The sequence below is a fragment of the Dromaius novaehollandiae genome, chromosome Z, assembly GCF_036370855.1.
Source record: "Dromaius novaehollandiae isolate bDroNov1 chromosome Z, bDroNov1.hap1, whole genome shotgun sequence".
NCBI lineage: Eukaryota > Metazoa > Chordata > Aves > Casuariiformes > Dromaiidae > Dromaius > Dromaius novaehollandiae.
The window spans coordinates 29953421-29967935 of record NC_088132.1 but is presented as its reverse complement, the minus strand read 5'-3'; positions in this window follow the sequence as shown (position 1 = coordinate 29967935).

Sequence of the window (14515 nt, the reverse complement as noted above, 5' to 3'; positions counted from 1 at the left end):
GTTCCAGTCATGAATGCCAGTGGTGACATTAAAACCCCTTTCACTGAAAATTGTCCCTCAAAGCAAATCCAGTGTTCTTACCGATGAGGAAAATGTGGTGCTGATAGGGTTATTCATTTCCTGATTCTGATACCGGATATTTGACAGGAAGCACTGCTTAAGGGTTAAAATGTAGTATTTCAGAGGAGGAGGACCTAACATTTGTGTCTTCTCTGTGGGTATGCTCTGTAACCATCCACCCCATATTCACCCGGTAGTTCGTATCGGCTAACGAGGAATAGCTGGACCCAAATTCTTTAGTGTAGCCCATATGCCTTCGGCCTTTAAAGAAGTTATTTGCAGCTTAACACTTTGAGCTGTTTTTATGCAGTGCTGCACGTGAGGGAATTTCCTCTTTTGTGTAAATGCTAATTGTGCGGCTAACATGGTACGGGAAATATGACAGTAAAAACAGCACGTGCTCAATGTTTTTGCTCCTATTAGTCGCATTGCAGTAAAAATCCTTGCCTGCACGCTGGAAGCAGGAATTTGGGAAGCTGTGCTTGCTTTGAACTCCATTGCCACCAGCTTCAGAGTGACTCGATGCTTCTGCGACGGCCACCGGCACAGCCTGGGCCTGCTTTAGGACAAATGTTTCCTTAAATTGCCTGCTGCTTGGCTCTCTCGTGTGCTGAATTCAAGAGGAGGGGTTCCAAATTAGTATGCAGAAGGAGCATACCTATGTGCATGTTGTCAAAATGATTTTTTGAAGGAAGGCATTGCAGGAAGGGTTTTTTTCAGTTGCTACACTCTCAAAGCCACTCAAGAAGCAAAATAAAAATATTGTGAAAGAAAGCAGAGCTGAGCTAGAGAGAGAGTCCTGGAAAGAAAAGACAATGTAAGCACCTCCTGCAAAGTGTCTTTAGCTCCTTGGCCATCAAAGGAGAATATCTTGCAAATCAACAGTTTTTTTTTTTTTTTTTTTTTTTTTTTTTTTGCTTTTTGGCTTATAACAAAACATTAAAAAAGCAACAGAAAAACTAAAAGAATGTAATTAAAAAAAAAAAGTTAACCCACCCCTGGAAAATAAATAGTTCTTGTCCTTTTCTAGGCTGATGGATTCAGGATCTGATGATTTGTATGAACAATCATAATAAGCATGGTTTTCATTATTCCACTGTGCCTTTGATTTCTCTCCTAAGCTGTTATTTATTTATTTATTTGAGCTGAGGTGACTGAGTCACTTGGGGTATGTGCAGCACAGCTCTGAGCAGGTTGGCAATAGTCCACAAGTGGATCCCCCCAGGTGAAATCAGAGTTAAACTCTCCTGATCAGAGTGTTCCTTGTGTGAGATTAATGGGAGCTGGCTGTGTTTCTTGCACCATGCCCATCCCCACAATAAACCAGTGCAATACACAGTTTGGGAGCACTCCCAGGGGGCAGACCACAGAGCATGTTTGGTTTGGCCCTGCAGGACATTTTTTGGAGAGAGTCGTGGTTTCCTCACTTCCTCGCCAGCTGTATGGTCTCTCCTCTTCCTCCCGCACCTTCTTTCCCTACAGCACCTTGCCTCTCCCTGCCACCTAAATGCATGTCCTCTGCATGCCCCGCTTCCCAAAGAGAGCCACAACAAACCAAGGGCCTCAGCCCTGATTCCTCTCTATTCTGGGTGAGGGGCACCTACCAACTAACTTGCTAGTAACCGGTTAACAAGACAACTAATCATGCATGCTCAGCAAAAGAAGGTCACCAAACACCTAACAGATGTCAGGTGTGCTTTCTGTTGGAAAGAAGTTTATAGCTGGCATCTCTCAGGCCCTGCTCCTGCCTTGTGGCGATGCGAGGTCTGCCCCCGTGTTTGTAACCAGGACAAGTAGGGTATGATAGCAGCTCAGTTAGCTTTAGAGGGAAAAGTCTGAGAAGGAGAGAAAAATCTTGGCGTGTCTGAGTTCTTTGGCCTCCACCATCTCTCTGATGTGCATTGGGGCAAAGCTGGATCTCCCAGAGTGCCACAGATCCATCTTTTTTTTGGATCTATGAAAATCGATGGCAAAAAAATGGAGATGAAACGACAGTTAAAATATGAGCTACCTTTTTTGGAAATACTGACTTTAACACATTGCCGAAAGTTTCTGAGTAATGGCATAAGGTGGAACACACCCCATGTATCTAAAAGGAAGAGATATCAGTTAAAATGGTGCAAGCAGTAAGTCAGATAACTTTTGTTTTTCAAAATTACTATAAAAATAAGATAATCTTTGTAATGAATCCATGATTACTCCTGTGGTTGGGAAAGGAAACTAGGTTCCGAAATATTTAACTGTGTTTTTTCTTGTAGAGCAAAATGGTTCTCATTAAACCTAAAAAGGCAAAAGCTGGATCTGTTGAAATTGGTGGAAGGCTTATCTTGACTTCAGATGAGTAGCAATTTCCTTCATAACATTTGTCACTTTTGCTCTTCTTCCTTTTTTTCTTTTTTGATGCCTGTATAGGAATAGAAGGAGAAATGAGGGGAACCTCTGCGAGGTACAATATGGCTACCACGTGTTTTCAAGTGCTCTGCCTTCCTTTTGAAATAAGAGTTTCTTTTTAGATGCCACATATAAAATTAATATACTGAGTTATCATACTTCTGATTTTACATCTAAAGAGTGGCATGCAGACACCTGTGTCTTTCAAATCCTAATTTATAGTCTCTAATAACAGAAGGCGATAACTGATCACACTTCAAATAATAGTTTGTATTTGTACATAGAAATGTACATCATTGCTTCTCACAGACACTATTTAAAAATACTAGATTCTCTGTTAACAGTCTGGGAAAATGAAACATGGAAAGGTCAGAGGATTTGCCAGAGGGATTTACATTCATGGCAGATCTGGAAATAAAACCTAAATTTCCTGACTGAGCACTCTGTTATAACCAAAATGTGTCACTTTTCCCACTTTCTAAAGCTGCTGTTTCTGAACAGGAAAGTAGAAACAGTTAACAGAGAATACCATGATACTGGTACTTCAGGTCAGGCAATCAAGAAATGTCATACTGTCTGGAAAAAAAACCCAACTGCCTGGAGTCAGAATGAGTTTTGACTTCTAATGCAGGATTTGAGAAGGTAGCAGAGCAATACTTTTTGTGTAGATCTCATAAAATATTATCATTTATCTCCCTCACAGCTGAAACAAGAACTTTGCGGAGCGCTGGGAGCAGCTTGAATACACAGTGGACGTGTTACTGAGACGTGGGGAGGCTCTCTCTCGGCAGGCTGTGCGGTCTGCGCAGGGGCTCCTTCTGATGGATGCGCTTTGCTTTTTATGGTTTTTGTTTCCTCAGCTTCCTTCTGTTTTGTTCTTCATAATGTACATTAATGGCCGTTCCTTTTTTGTTGTTCTCTCAGCTGAGGAGCAGACTTGCGCGTTTCGGCTGTAAAACAGCAAACTCGGGGCAGGATGTTTTTGCAGTCTTGAGACGGAGGCTGACCCGAACGTGATTTCCCGTCTGCTGTCCCTCCCCGGGCAGGGGAGCTTTCCTGGTTGTCTGCAAAGGCAAAATGCCGTTTCGTGGAGGGGGTCTGAGTGCTGGGTAGCTAAAATGAAATGGCTGCCCTTCAAAACCAGTTTGGTGGCATCAGTGGTTGCGAATAGGAAGCAGACACATTTTGGGAAGACAGCTGTAGTAGGAGAAGGTCCTCGGGACCACAAATTTGCCAGGCCTCTTTGTGGAATAAGCAGCAGGTGGGAGAGGCAAAGGGAACTGCTGAGTCTTGACCAAGTATTTACCGGCGGGGCTCGAGACAAATCCTAGTTTTCCGGCGTGCCAGGTCTGCCCCGCTGGTGTGCAGCTGGATTTTCACTAACACCAACTTGCTCGTCCCATAGTGAGAATAAAACATCAACTGAAAATATGACATAATGATACTGTGGGATGCCACCTGGAAGAGACGGACATCATCGCTTGGGACCAAGTTTTGCAAAGGGTCCGTAATGAGTGGACCTGCTATCTAGGTGCTCAGATTTTGTGCTTTGCACACACCTCTCTAGTAGGTGCCTGTATCAAGCACGTAGAATATGCCTTTTTTTTAATTCAATTTTTTACTTAGAATATTGGGAGGTTTATGATTCATTTTCTTCAAATGCACTAAAAAAATGAGTTAAATATTAGGCAGAATCATGTATTTTTTCCTTTTCATAAGTACATGTGCATCCCTGCGCTCATGTGCTCTCTCTTTCTCTCCCTCTTTTGTGTTCACAGACTCCAGGCTTTTTTTTTTTTTTTTTTTATATATAACATTGAGACTTATAAGAGAAATAAATCTCTCTATTGTTCTCTTGGGGTGCAGCTGTTTTAAACTGTGATCATGGGAGTTGAAACAGGTTTCCTCTCACAATAACATTTATATTCGTTTCCTGACACTCTTCCCTAATAACATGAGTGTCTTCAGCTGACCATGGAAGAGAAAAAAATCCTGCTGAACACTTCTGAAGATAAAATAATGTTTGCACAGCACAGAATAGTTACTGCCACATTACAGTATTTTTTTAATTTGTTGTATTGGATAAAGATCCACTAGATCTTTCCAAGTTAATATTTTCATTTTTTCCTCTATTCTTCCTCTGTCTGAAGTTTCTCTACTACTGACAGAGCTTTTTACACTGAGGACTGATTAAACCAGGCCTTACCTGCCTTTCTTCGTGTTTTTCCTCAAGGATGAGCACACGGATCAAAATGTCCAGGAAGAGGAAAAGTAGAGCTTGTGAGGCTTCATGGGGATGGAGAAACAGGAGACTTCAAGTTCTTCAGTGCCTTTCCTCTGACTTTGGAGTGGAGAGTGAAGTGGGATTCTTCATATTTCAGCTTCCTCACCTGTAAAAGTTATCAGGGTGGCAAAATTGTGTTGTCTGCATCTCCTCTCTGTGTCAAGACCTTTACACAAAATATTAGTCTAAATTCTATTATCAGTAATATGTGCATAAATGCAAATATTATGCTCTCATGTTGGAGAATAGATGCTCCAGGCTGATACCTTACTGGCTGACAGCTGAGCTTAGCCCATTTTAATGGAATGCCTTTAACAGGGTGTCTTTTCCTCTTTCAATTTTTCTGGCATAACATTATTAATGGCTTTCATAAAAGAGCCAAGATGTTGAAAATATTGCTGCAAATCTGAAGGAGTGAGCTCTTTACACTTTCTTTCTCATTTCAAAAGATATTGCTCCTGACAGCAATAGTCTGCTTCAGAGGAATGTGAAAAGCCATGCAGAAAACTTACTTTTGTGGGGTTTATATTTGTAACCAATAACCCATCTTTGTTTTGCACATGAGTGATAATTTCAAGGCCTTCAGGAAAGCCTGCATATGTCTATATAAACACAAGAGTCCCGTCTTGTCTTTGCTTCTTCCATGTCTGCCATGCAGCTGATGCATCCCCTTGCACGCCTTAATGAAGACTAAAAGCACTGTAAGCCCATGTTATTATAACCTTTCCTTTAGCACAGGGGAGAGTCTGGATCCGGTACTGAGTAAGAAAGAAAATAACATGAGAAGATGTGCTTTTTTTTCCTTTTTTCTTCCAGAGGAACAAGGTCATGAAAATGATAATCCACAGGATGCGGTGACTGGGTAAACGGCTCGTGTGGAAGGAGCTGCCAATAGGAAGAACATCTGTAAGGGGCTCTGTATTATCTCATAATCACAGTGTCTTTGTTATTATCCACCAAAGAGTACTTTTGGCAGCGTGCTGTCACAGACCTGCGCTGAATGCAGTCCTTAGGGGCAGAGAAACAAATCCAGTCAGAGGATATCTGACCCAGCTGGTAAGTACCTGCAGGAGGGACTCAGAGCAGCTCCTGGGTCCTGTTTTCTCTTCTCCACGGCTCCTTAGGGAGTTAAGCGTTTCCAGGGGTGTGGGGAGTTATTTACAGCAAGGTGAAAGCACAGACCTTGTAGGCGCTACCCGTAGACAGTACTCGGTACGAATCCCTGTGATCTGGGCAAAGAGAAAGCAGCAGAAAGGAAAGGGAGAAAAGAGAAGTAACCGCAGGTTTGAAGAAAGCACCATGATGCAGGCTGGATTCCCAGGGTAGACTACTGCTCTTGCCCCAAGGCAGATGTAGGTGTAGAAAAGGGATTTTAAGAGCAGGGCGGTTTTAGGAGAAGGGTGGTGGCACCCTTCTGGTCCAGCCCAAGAGGAGCGTGCTTCATGATGGGTGTTGGATGCACCGGCGGCAGGAGGGAAAGCGGGGAGGTGGCTGCAGCTGGGAGCAAGGGGGTTTCGCGTGGCGCCTGTCGAACCGGCAGGGCAGAGGACAGCCATTTAAGTTATGAGGGCTGATTTTTTGCTAGTAAAGGCACTGGAGGAAAGTGTAAGAAGCCTGAAACGGATACAATGAAGGAAAAGAGGAGAGCAGAGCAAGGAAGAAGATTCACGTTAAAGAGAATGGCTTTTTTTCCTGAATTTTGTTTCACCTAGGGGAGAGTGGGAAGGCATTCACCTCAGTGGCAAAAGCCTGGCTGTTTATATAAGTGTACAGTTAAATGGATTTCAGAGCCTGACTTTAGGACTCTTAGCTGTCACGCTTCTGGCATGCTGCACAATAGTTACACTGCCCCAAAATACACGTTATAATCCTTAACACTATATTGGACAGCAATGACAGGCTAGAGAGAAAGGCCTGAGACTGGAAAGCATATTGCCTGGCTTCAACTCTTTGTAATGCTACAGCTTGTTACAAGGTCTTGGGAAAGACTCTTAATGTGCATTTAATGTGTCAATTCCTTCACCATGAATAACGGTTTTCAACATCTGCAACTTCTGTGAGATTTACTGATGAAAAGCACTTGGGAAGCTCAATGAATAACCCCAGCCAGAGCCCTCCAGTCCGTCATCCAGATGTCTCCATCATGACTCACTCCTAGCTTTCTCTTACCAGCCCGAAGCTGCATGCGTGGGCTTTGCCTGAGGTTGAATTATTTTTGAAAGTTTGAGGAGAAAAGAAATATAGTTACACCATCTTGACATGCGAGACGGGAGGAAGGAGGAAGTATCCTAAACAAAAACAAAAATGAGCAAATGGGCCCCGAGTTTTTTGTCTGAACATCTGGCAGTGCCAAAGTCGCATGGGGCCAAAGCCTGAAAAGCTGATTCGAAGAAAGGTCTTAATGAGGATAATAAGTACTACTGATTGTCTCAGTGAAAGCTGGCTGTGATTTAGCAAAAACGAGCCTTTGAAAGCCATTGCTTCAGCAGTTCCAACCATAGCAATGTTTTTAATCATGAGTCTCCAACTTTCCAGCAGAAGTCTGTATGCTTTGTGTATGTCTGGATGGCTAATTAGTCTCCTTACTAAAAATACATGAAGTTAAAACAGGTTGCCTATGCTTCCAAAAAGCTTCTTGCTGCTGTTTTAGTTTTGGCCCTGACCTTACCAAAGCATAAACACAGGTTCACTTTAGCTACAATTACCCAAATAAAGGTAAGTAGGTGTTTATGTATTTACAAGATGAAAGCCTGAATATTTAATTCCTCGTTCAATTATTTGTACGTTTGTTCAATGATAGAGAGTGTGCTTTGTACCTATAACACAAAGAAATGTTTTAGAACAAAATGACATAATTCTCTCTCCCTTCAAACTGCTGAAGTTTAATTGTAGAAAACCAGCTTTATCTGATTTGGACTGAAAATGAGAAGAAAAATTTTTGCCTAAAAGCCAAAATCTGCTCTTGGATGCAGATACACACCTCTTCTGTTCATGTGGAGACCGATGTCTGTATCTAAAAATGGAATACATCTCTGCTGGTTTGGGTTAAAATTCAGCGCTACTGTGCTATGGATGAAGGGATTATCGTACAGTAAATCAGAGATGATATCCTTCCTGCACTGATTAAAAAGACTGAAAAAATCACCCAAAATTCTTATGAAAAGCTGTGTGTTCTGCAGCGCGTAACTGACTTTGCCTTATTAAATCAAACTTAAAGGAAGGAAAGTATTTCTTATGCTACTTATAAAATATTTCCTAGGAAATTCTTGTCTGGTTAGAGCAGGGGATCATGTTAATATTGATACAAAGAGCTTGCCTGACAACTCCATAAACTGTGACTTTGTGTTTTATCTCCATCTATGCACTTATTCTGTGACGTGTCGGGTGAGTTACTCCGTGTTAACATGAATCCGTATAATTGGATCGATACCTGACATCAGCTTTTCTGATGCTCGTCCATCTTGTGCCAGGGCATTTTACAAATAAAGAGCAAGTAAACCAATGTGAAATATTTTAAAATGCCTTTCTCTGTGACTATTAGACTGAAAAAGATGGGCAGCAGTTAAATATTTCCAGAGAACTGTGCTGAGCGTTTCCAGTATTTGAGGTAAAAATGAAAATGACTGTAGTCTTGTTTCCTTCTTAAAACTTTTCCTTTGACGTTTGAATTTTCAGTCCCCATGATTGCAAAATACAGCTTCAAGAATATTAAACCTTGGTTAATCAGGATTCTGTCCCCTAGGGCTGTTTTATTTTTCTTTGCATGTGTCCGTATTGGAAATCTAGTTGAAAGGCAATATATATAAAATATATAGTGGGAGGAGAAAGGTTTGTTTTATGAAATTTTCCTTTTAGCTGCCTAGCAATACAGTTCAAGGCACTTATGGAATATATGCTGGTAATAGGTAATGTGATCTGGATATACCGAACATCTGACGATGTTAAAAAAAATACCCCAAACCGGCAGTAGCTGCACTGATTTCATTCTTCCCTGGATTTATATTGCTCCAACTGAAGGTAGAAGTTTCCTAATTATTTTGTGTTTAGCTGAGGCTAAAATGGTGCAATAAATACTGCAGCAACACTGTTTTGGAAGTAGTTTAGACAGAATTAAAGATTTTTTTGGTAAATGGTGTCCGAAGGGCACATTGTGGGACAGAATTTTTCTTTAAGGGAAGAACTCTGGAACGGAGGACTTTGTGTTGGCCAGAGTATTTCTCTAGTTGATTTTCCACAATTAAAAAAAATCCCTTTTGCCCCAAACTCTTTGTCCTTCGGCAGCACAGAGCATTCAATTGTGATAGTGGCTGACTGAAAGGAATAGTAATAAATTGGGGTGAAGATCCTTATATTGTGAAATCCAGTAACAGGAAAATGATTTTAGCCTCGTAGCCTTTGCAAAGACCAGTAAAGATGTGGCTTATTTGAATGATACAAGCTGACTGGGCTTTGTACAGCAGCATACTCCAGTGACTTAACACCATGTGTATGAAATCAGTGGCTAGGGTCAGAATAATTGTCCATTTAGGCCAAGTAGGAGCATTTTGCAATTTTGAACTGTCCAGCGAACGAGGCAGGGGAGGATCATTGCTCCCACAGCATCTTTTTTGGTGCCAATTAGTCAACGGGAAGCCTGTTATAAGAGAAAAGTGGGTGGCGGTGGCAGGGCTGGGTGCCAGAATGAGCTTCCTTGGTTAACGCAGTTAATTCGGTTGCGCATCAGCGAGAGGCTGCAAGCGTGCGGCAGTGCGAGACATCTGTACCGCCTGGGTGGGCAAATGGTGTTGACACCAAGACATCTTTGTAGGGACTGCGTAGGGTTACGCGTCACGGAGGCAGTGCGCTGTAGCTCTGCTGAGGGCTTCACACCTCTCAAGTGTTTACAGGGTGTGATCTGATGTGAACTATTGCATGTGTTTTGTATTCAGCAGATTATGATCAAGTTGTTAAGTTTAAATATTTAAAGAAAACAAACGTTGTTTTAGAGCAAGTTTTCTGAAGTTCTGCTATGCTTAGTAAAAACCCACTGCCTAGCAAAACGTCCCTGCTAATTGCAAGAATAACAGTGATAATGGTGCTGTTTATTGGTACTGGAGCCAAATTACTGGCATTGTGTCAGAAACTGAACTAATAAAAGGATCAGCATTTAATACGGTAGTTTTGTTCTTCATAGCTATTTAGCTAGAAAAGAAATGATACTAATAATAGTAATAAATGTATATATGTATATTTTTATTTAGATATATATGTACTGACAACTGTGGGGTCTGTGGCAAGTTAATCCCAGACTAGGTTAATGAATGTAGTGTTAGAGGTTATGTCAGGTTTTCGTCCCTCTATTACAAATCAGCCAGTTAAGCCAAAGCAAAGGCTCTCTCTTTCGAAAAAGCACAGCGTCGTTTTCAAAAACTGTTTGAATTAGGAAGGAGAGACCCCAGTCTCTCCTCTTCTGTTGCTGAAAGCTACCACATGCACTGTGAGACACACTCAGCCCCGGGTTACCTGTGATCCAAAAAAGCAAGCACGGGAAGGAAACCGAAGCTCAGAAGGAAAAAGCGACTTGTCCACGGCTCTAGCAACAAAGCTCCCCTCTTCCACCAGAGCAGCCGTCCTCCTCCAGGTCTCCGCCTGGCCCCAAAATGCCCTGTCTTTCCACCCAGACGAGAGCTAACATGGATGTCTCTGAGGCAATGCACAATCCCTATGCTATATAGCGCTACAGCATGGTAGATGTCATCTCATATTTGTACTTTGTGCCGTATCATAACAATGACTCTCAAACCCTTTTCCATCAGAAGGGCACCGCGCTCTCCTTCCCAGTGCTGGCCATTTGCCTGCCTTCCCTGGAGTGACTAAAGGGCTGAAACAGCATTAAATAGATAAAACGAACTCTTTAGCCCGTATGTGTGACAGTATGATTACATGTGTAATTTTGCACTGAAGTGCTTTGTTGCTCCCTCCTGGATCCGCAATGACTGACGTTTCCAAGTCCTTGTGGTCTTCTTGTTCTTTATTTTAGGCAGTGTCCACTTACACTGACTAGGATTGAGGCTTTTTGGCAATGTAAACCTATACAGAAAAACAAAATTTGCCTGTCTTATCATGTACAATACATAGAGGAAAGACAGAGAAGGTGTGGATGAAGCCTAGTTTTACTTCTCTTCTATTTACACAGAGATGTAGTGATTTCTTGATGGTTGCAACAGGAAGCCCAAGCAAGTTTGAGCTATGAACTTTGGTTTCTTGAAACTTCAAGGCAACGGTCAGCTTGATTCTCTTTTCCTAGGGCAGAGCTTTGGTTTTCTACCAAAGTTTAGAGTTTTTGTCTTCCTGCCTTCAGGTTTGATTTCCTACTCAAATTTATCACTGGTTAAGTTTATGTGACAACAAAAATGTTTGATCCTGCAAAATGCTGTACTCCTTTACCTGCCACTGAAACTGAACTCAATGGTGCTGCAAATAGTAATGCCCGCGAAAAGGGCCCTCACTGGCTCATTACAGAATCAGACCTAATGGCAACCCCCCCCCCCCTTTTCATAGGCAGAAGTACCTACGTTTAAAGGGGTACAATGGAGTTCTAGTCTTCAGTAATAATTCTGTTTTCAATGGCTTTGGCCACTTTGTTTTTGTGTTCCTCCTGGTGCAACTCTTTTAAATGAATCTGCCATTAGCTAAGTGATTCAGGTGAGTTGATCATCTGTGCTACAGGAGGTGAGGAATAGCAAGAAGAGCACCAGTAACAAAAGGAATTAGGGTTGAGATCTGGAAACCATGAAACAGGGTGTTTGTGTAAACCTGATGAACAGATCCTTTAATCAGAAATAGAGCACGAAACTTTCTTTTGGGAGCAGACACAAGGAAGTGATGTTTAAGCTCTTGCTCCTGAAAGACTTTTCCCTGAAGCAGATTTGAAAAGGAAGAGGAGGGAATAACAAGTGGTTCCATATGACCTTTTTGGAAATTACTTTTGTTTTCCAAGACCATCTCTGCTGAAATCAATTTCCCCTGATAGAGCTGCCCCAACTACTGTTCTATATTAAGGAGCCAGGTGTTCTGCTTGGTCTGTTTTGAATAAATGGCAGAGTATTTCTTAAAGACAATTTTTCATCTCTGCTTTGTCATATTTATCTGGTCTGTTTCTGTGTTCAGATTCATGATTTGGCTAATCTCAAATTAAAAGGTCTGCCTTGAGCACTCTCAACTCTTGTTGGCTTTAACTAGAATTTTAAAGTGATATTATCTTCCAAGATAAAGTTGATGTTTATAGCACTTGAAGTTTGGAGTCATGAGCAAGAATCTGTTGGCTTCTTCTTGGCCAAAGCAGCTGGTCAGGATTTTCTCTATGATTTTACTGTGGAAAGTGCAGCTTCTATAAAATAAAATACTACCATGGGAAATCTTTGGTTTTCCTGAGTATTCATGTGAATGCTTCATGTAGGCTAAGTCCCAGTGGCTTTTGTAATATTTTGGTTTGTTCAACCAACCCCAAACATTTCTTTCTTTTTAATTAATTGGGAATGCATTTCCCTGTCGTGGCAAGCTACTGCCCAGGAGTCCCACTGGGTTCAGCTCCTGCGATGCCACTTCCACCTGGCTGAAGAGCGCGCTGCCGTCTAATGGCATGTGCAATGCAGGAGGTGTAGTCTGGCCCCTCCAGGCCCTTGAGAACAGAATAAATAACAATAACGACAACCCACGTGGTCAGTCACACACCAGGGCTACTCCTGCAAGGGCAGGTGTGGCTCTCCGAGTGTGCAGGTAGGTATCTAACCCAGAACAGGAGGATGTCTCTGTGCATTCAGTGCTTGCAGGACTTGTGCATGTTGGCAGCGACCTGCACATCTCGGTGGGCTTGTGGAATACACCAGGAACAGAAGGGTAGTAGAGGTAGTAACTCTATCACTGAGCCTGATGCTGATCAAGTAATGCCGAACCCTTGCTGAGATTATTGCTGTGGTGATTTCAGTGCCTCTTTCTTTAAGAAATCTGGGGATAAGTTGCTTCCAATAAGAAACTCTTTCAGTCTTTTTTTTTAAATTAATCTTTAGCTGTAAAATCAAATTTATTCTGACTACCCTGACCTCAAGTGGTCACTTCTAATGTTGTTCAGATGGGTAAAAGAAATATGTAAGCGCTTGCCTTTTATCAGTGTATGGTACACAATTAACACTGTTTATTTCAGTGAAATGTGGTGATGGACTTCCAGTGTGTCAGAAGAAGCAGGAAATTACTTAAGGTGGCTCTCTGTGTAATAACACAAATACTATAGGCAAGTATAGGAAACTTAAGGGTTAGCCAAGTCAGAAATCTTTGCCTGCTGTCACTCTTGTGAGGGATTTCTGAAGCACAGAGGTGGAAGATGCCCAGGACCTGCTCTGAACGAAAAACGACACCAGGAGGTGCATTGCCACGCCTGCAGGTAAACGTCTTACAGTATAATTCTAGTGATTCCTGCAGGGAATAGTTATTGGCATAGCTGATTCGGTGCAGTCTCTGCTCCTCCTTTTGGGTTGGCGGTCATGGCGTGGGGCCACACACGAGGTCCCTGGAGCACGTGCGAGAGTTTTCCTCCAGGCTCAGCCCCCAAGGACGTGCGTCTCTGATGCCCCAGGTGACACCATCTCTGCTCTTCTCGTAAAACTACCGTAGCTCTTGCCACGAGCCCTGGAAACCCCTGGCTCTCCGTGTGCGGACCTGCACTGTGGCAGCTGGCCAGCAGTTATCTGTGGACACCCCTAAAGTCCAGCTGGGACTAACCCTGGCAAGTTGTTTCATTCAAAGCGGTAGCAGCAACATGGTGTACATGTACAGGTTATTGATTTATCTATTCACCTTCACATATATATATATATATAAAGCATTCATATAAATGGAGTTATATATTGATATATAGAAATATGTACCCTCATTCTTAAGTTAGGATGTAAATCAGGTTATTTTCAGCTACTGTAAATGTTTTCCTGATACTGTCTCACAACGAAAAGGCCTGAAAACATAAAATAAATCAAAGTGCTTAGATCCTTTGAGTGCATGTACATGAATGCCAGCATGCAGATAGAAGATTTATGGTTACCATGTAGGTAAATCATATTCATTGCTTTTACAAGGTGGGAGAGCATCTACTCTCTTGTATCTCCTCTTCAGAAATAAGAAATGACTGGGTAGTGAGATGTGATTTCACCTGCTGGCTAATTCAGTTGGTATCTCTGGGCATTTTAGAATATGCCACTCACTTAATTGTATCTATCACTCCCCCAGTTCCCTTAATTTCCCTAATTTATTTTTAAAACCACTTGTTTCAGTCACCCTTTGTGCGATGCTATAGGCTGAAATGCAGAGCAGAGAATGTATGTGCAAGGAATGGACAAATCTGAAAACATTTCTAAAAAGTTTATTCCATGGTCCCTAATATCTAACAGGCAGCAGCTGTTTGCAGTAACATGCTGACTTAGAAGTTGGTTGACAGGAAGTAGCACAAATTCACTTTGCACCACCATTATACAGAGCTCAAGGATAGCACTTATTGAAGGAGAATAAATTCATGTCTAAATGGGTGAAAGCCATCTCAGTACCCTAATCTAGCTTCTGGACACCCGTAATAGAAACACAACAGACAGAGAGCCTGGGTGTTTCCATTACCAGAAGCCAAGTAATGACCATTTAGTGGGATTCTATTATATTACGGGAAAATATCTTACGGTAACTTTAACCGCTACTGTCATTAAAAAGAAACCCCTTGAAATATTAGTCTATTTTTTGTTGTTTATTTGTTGACTTAAC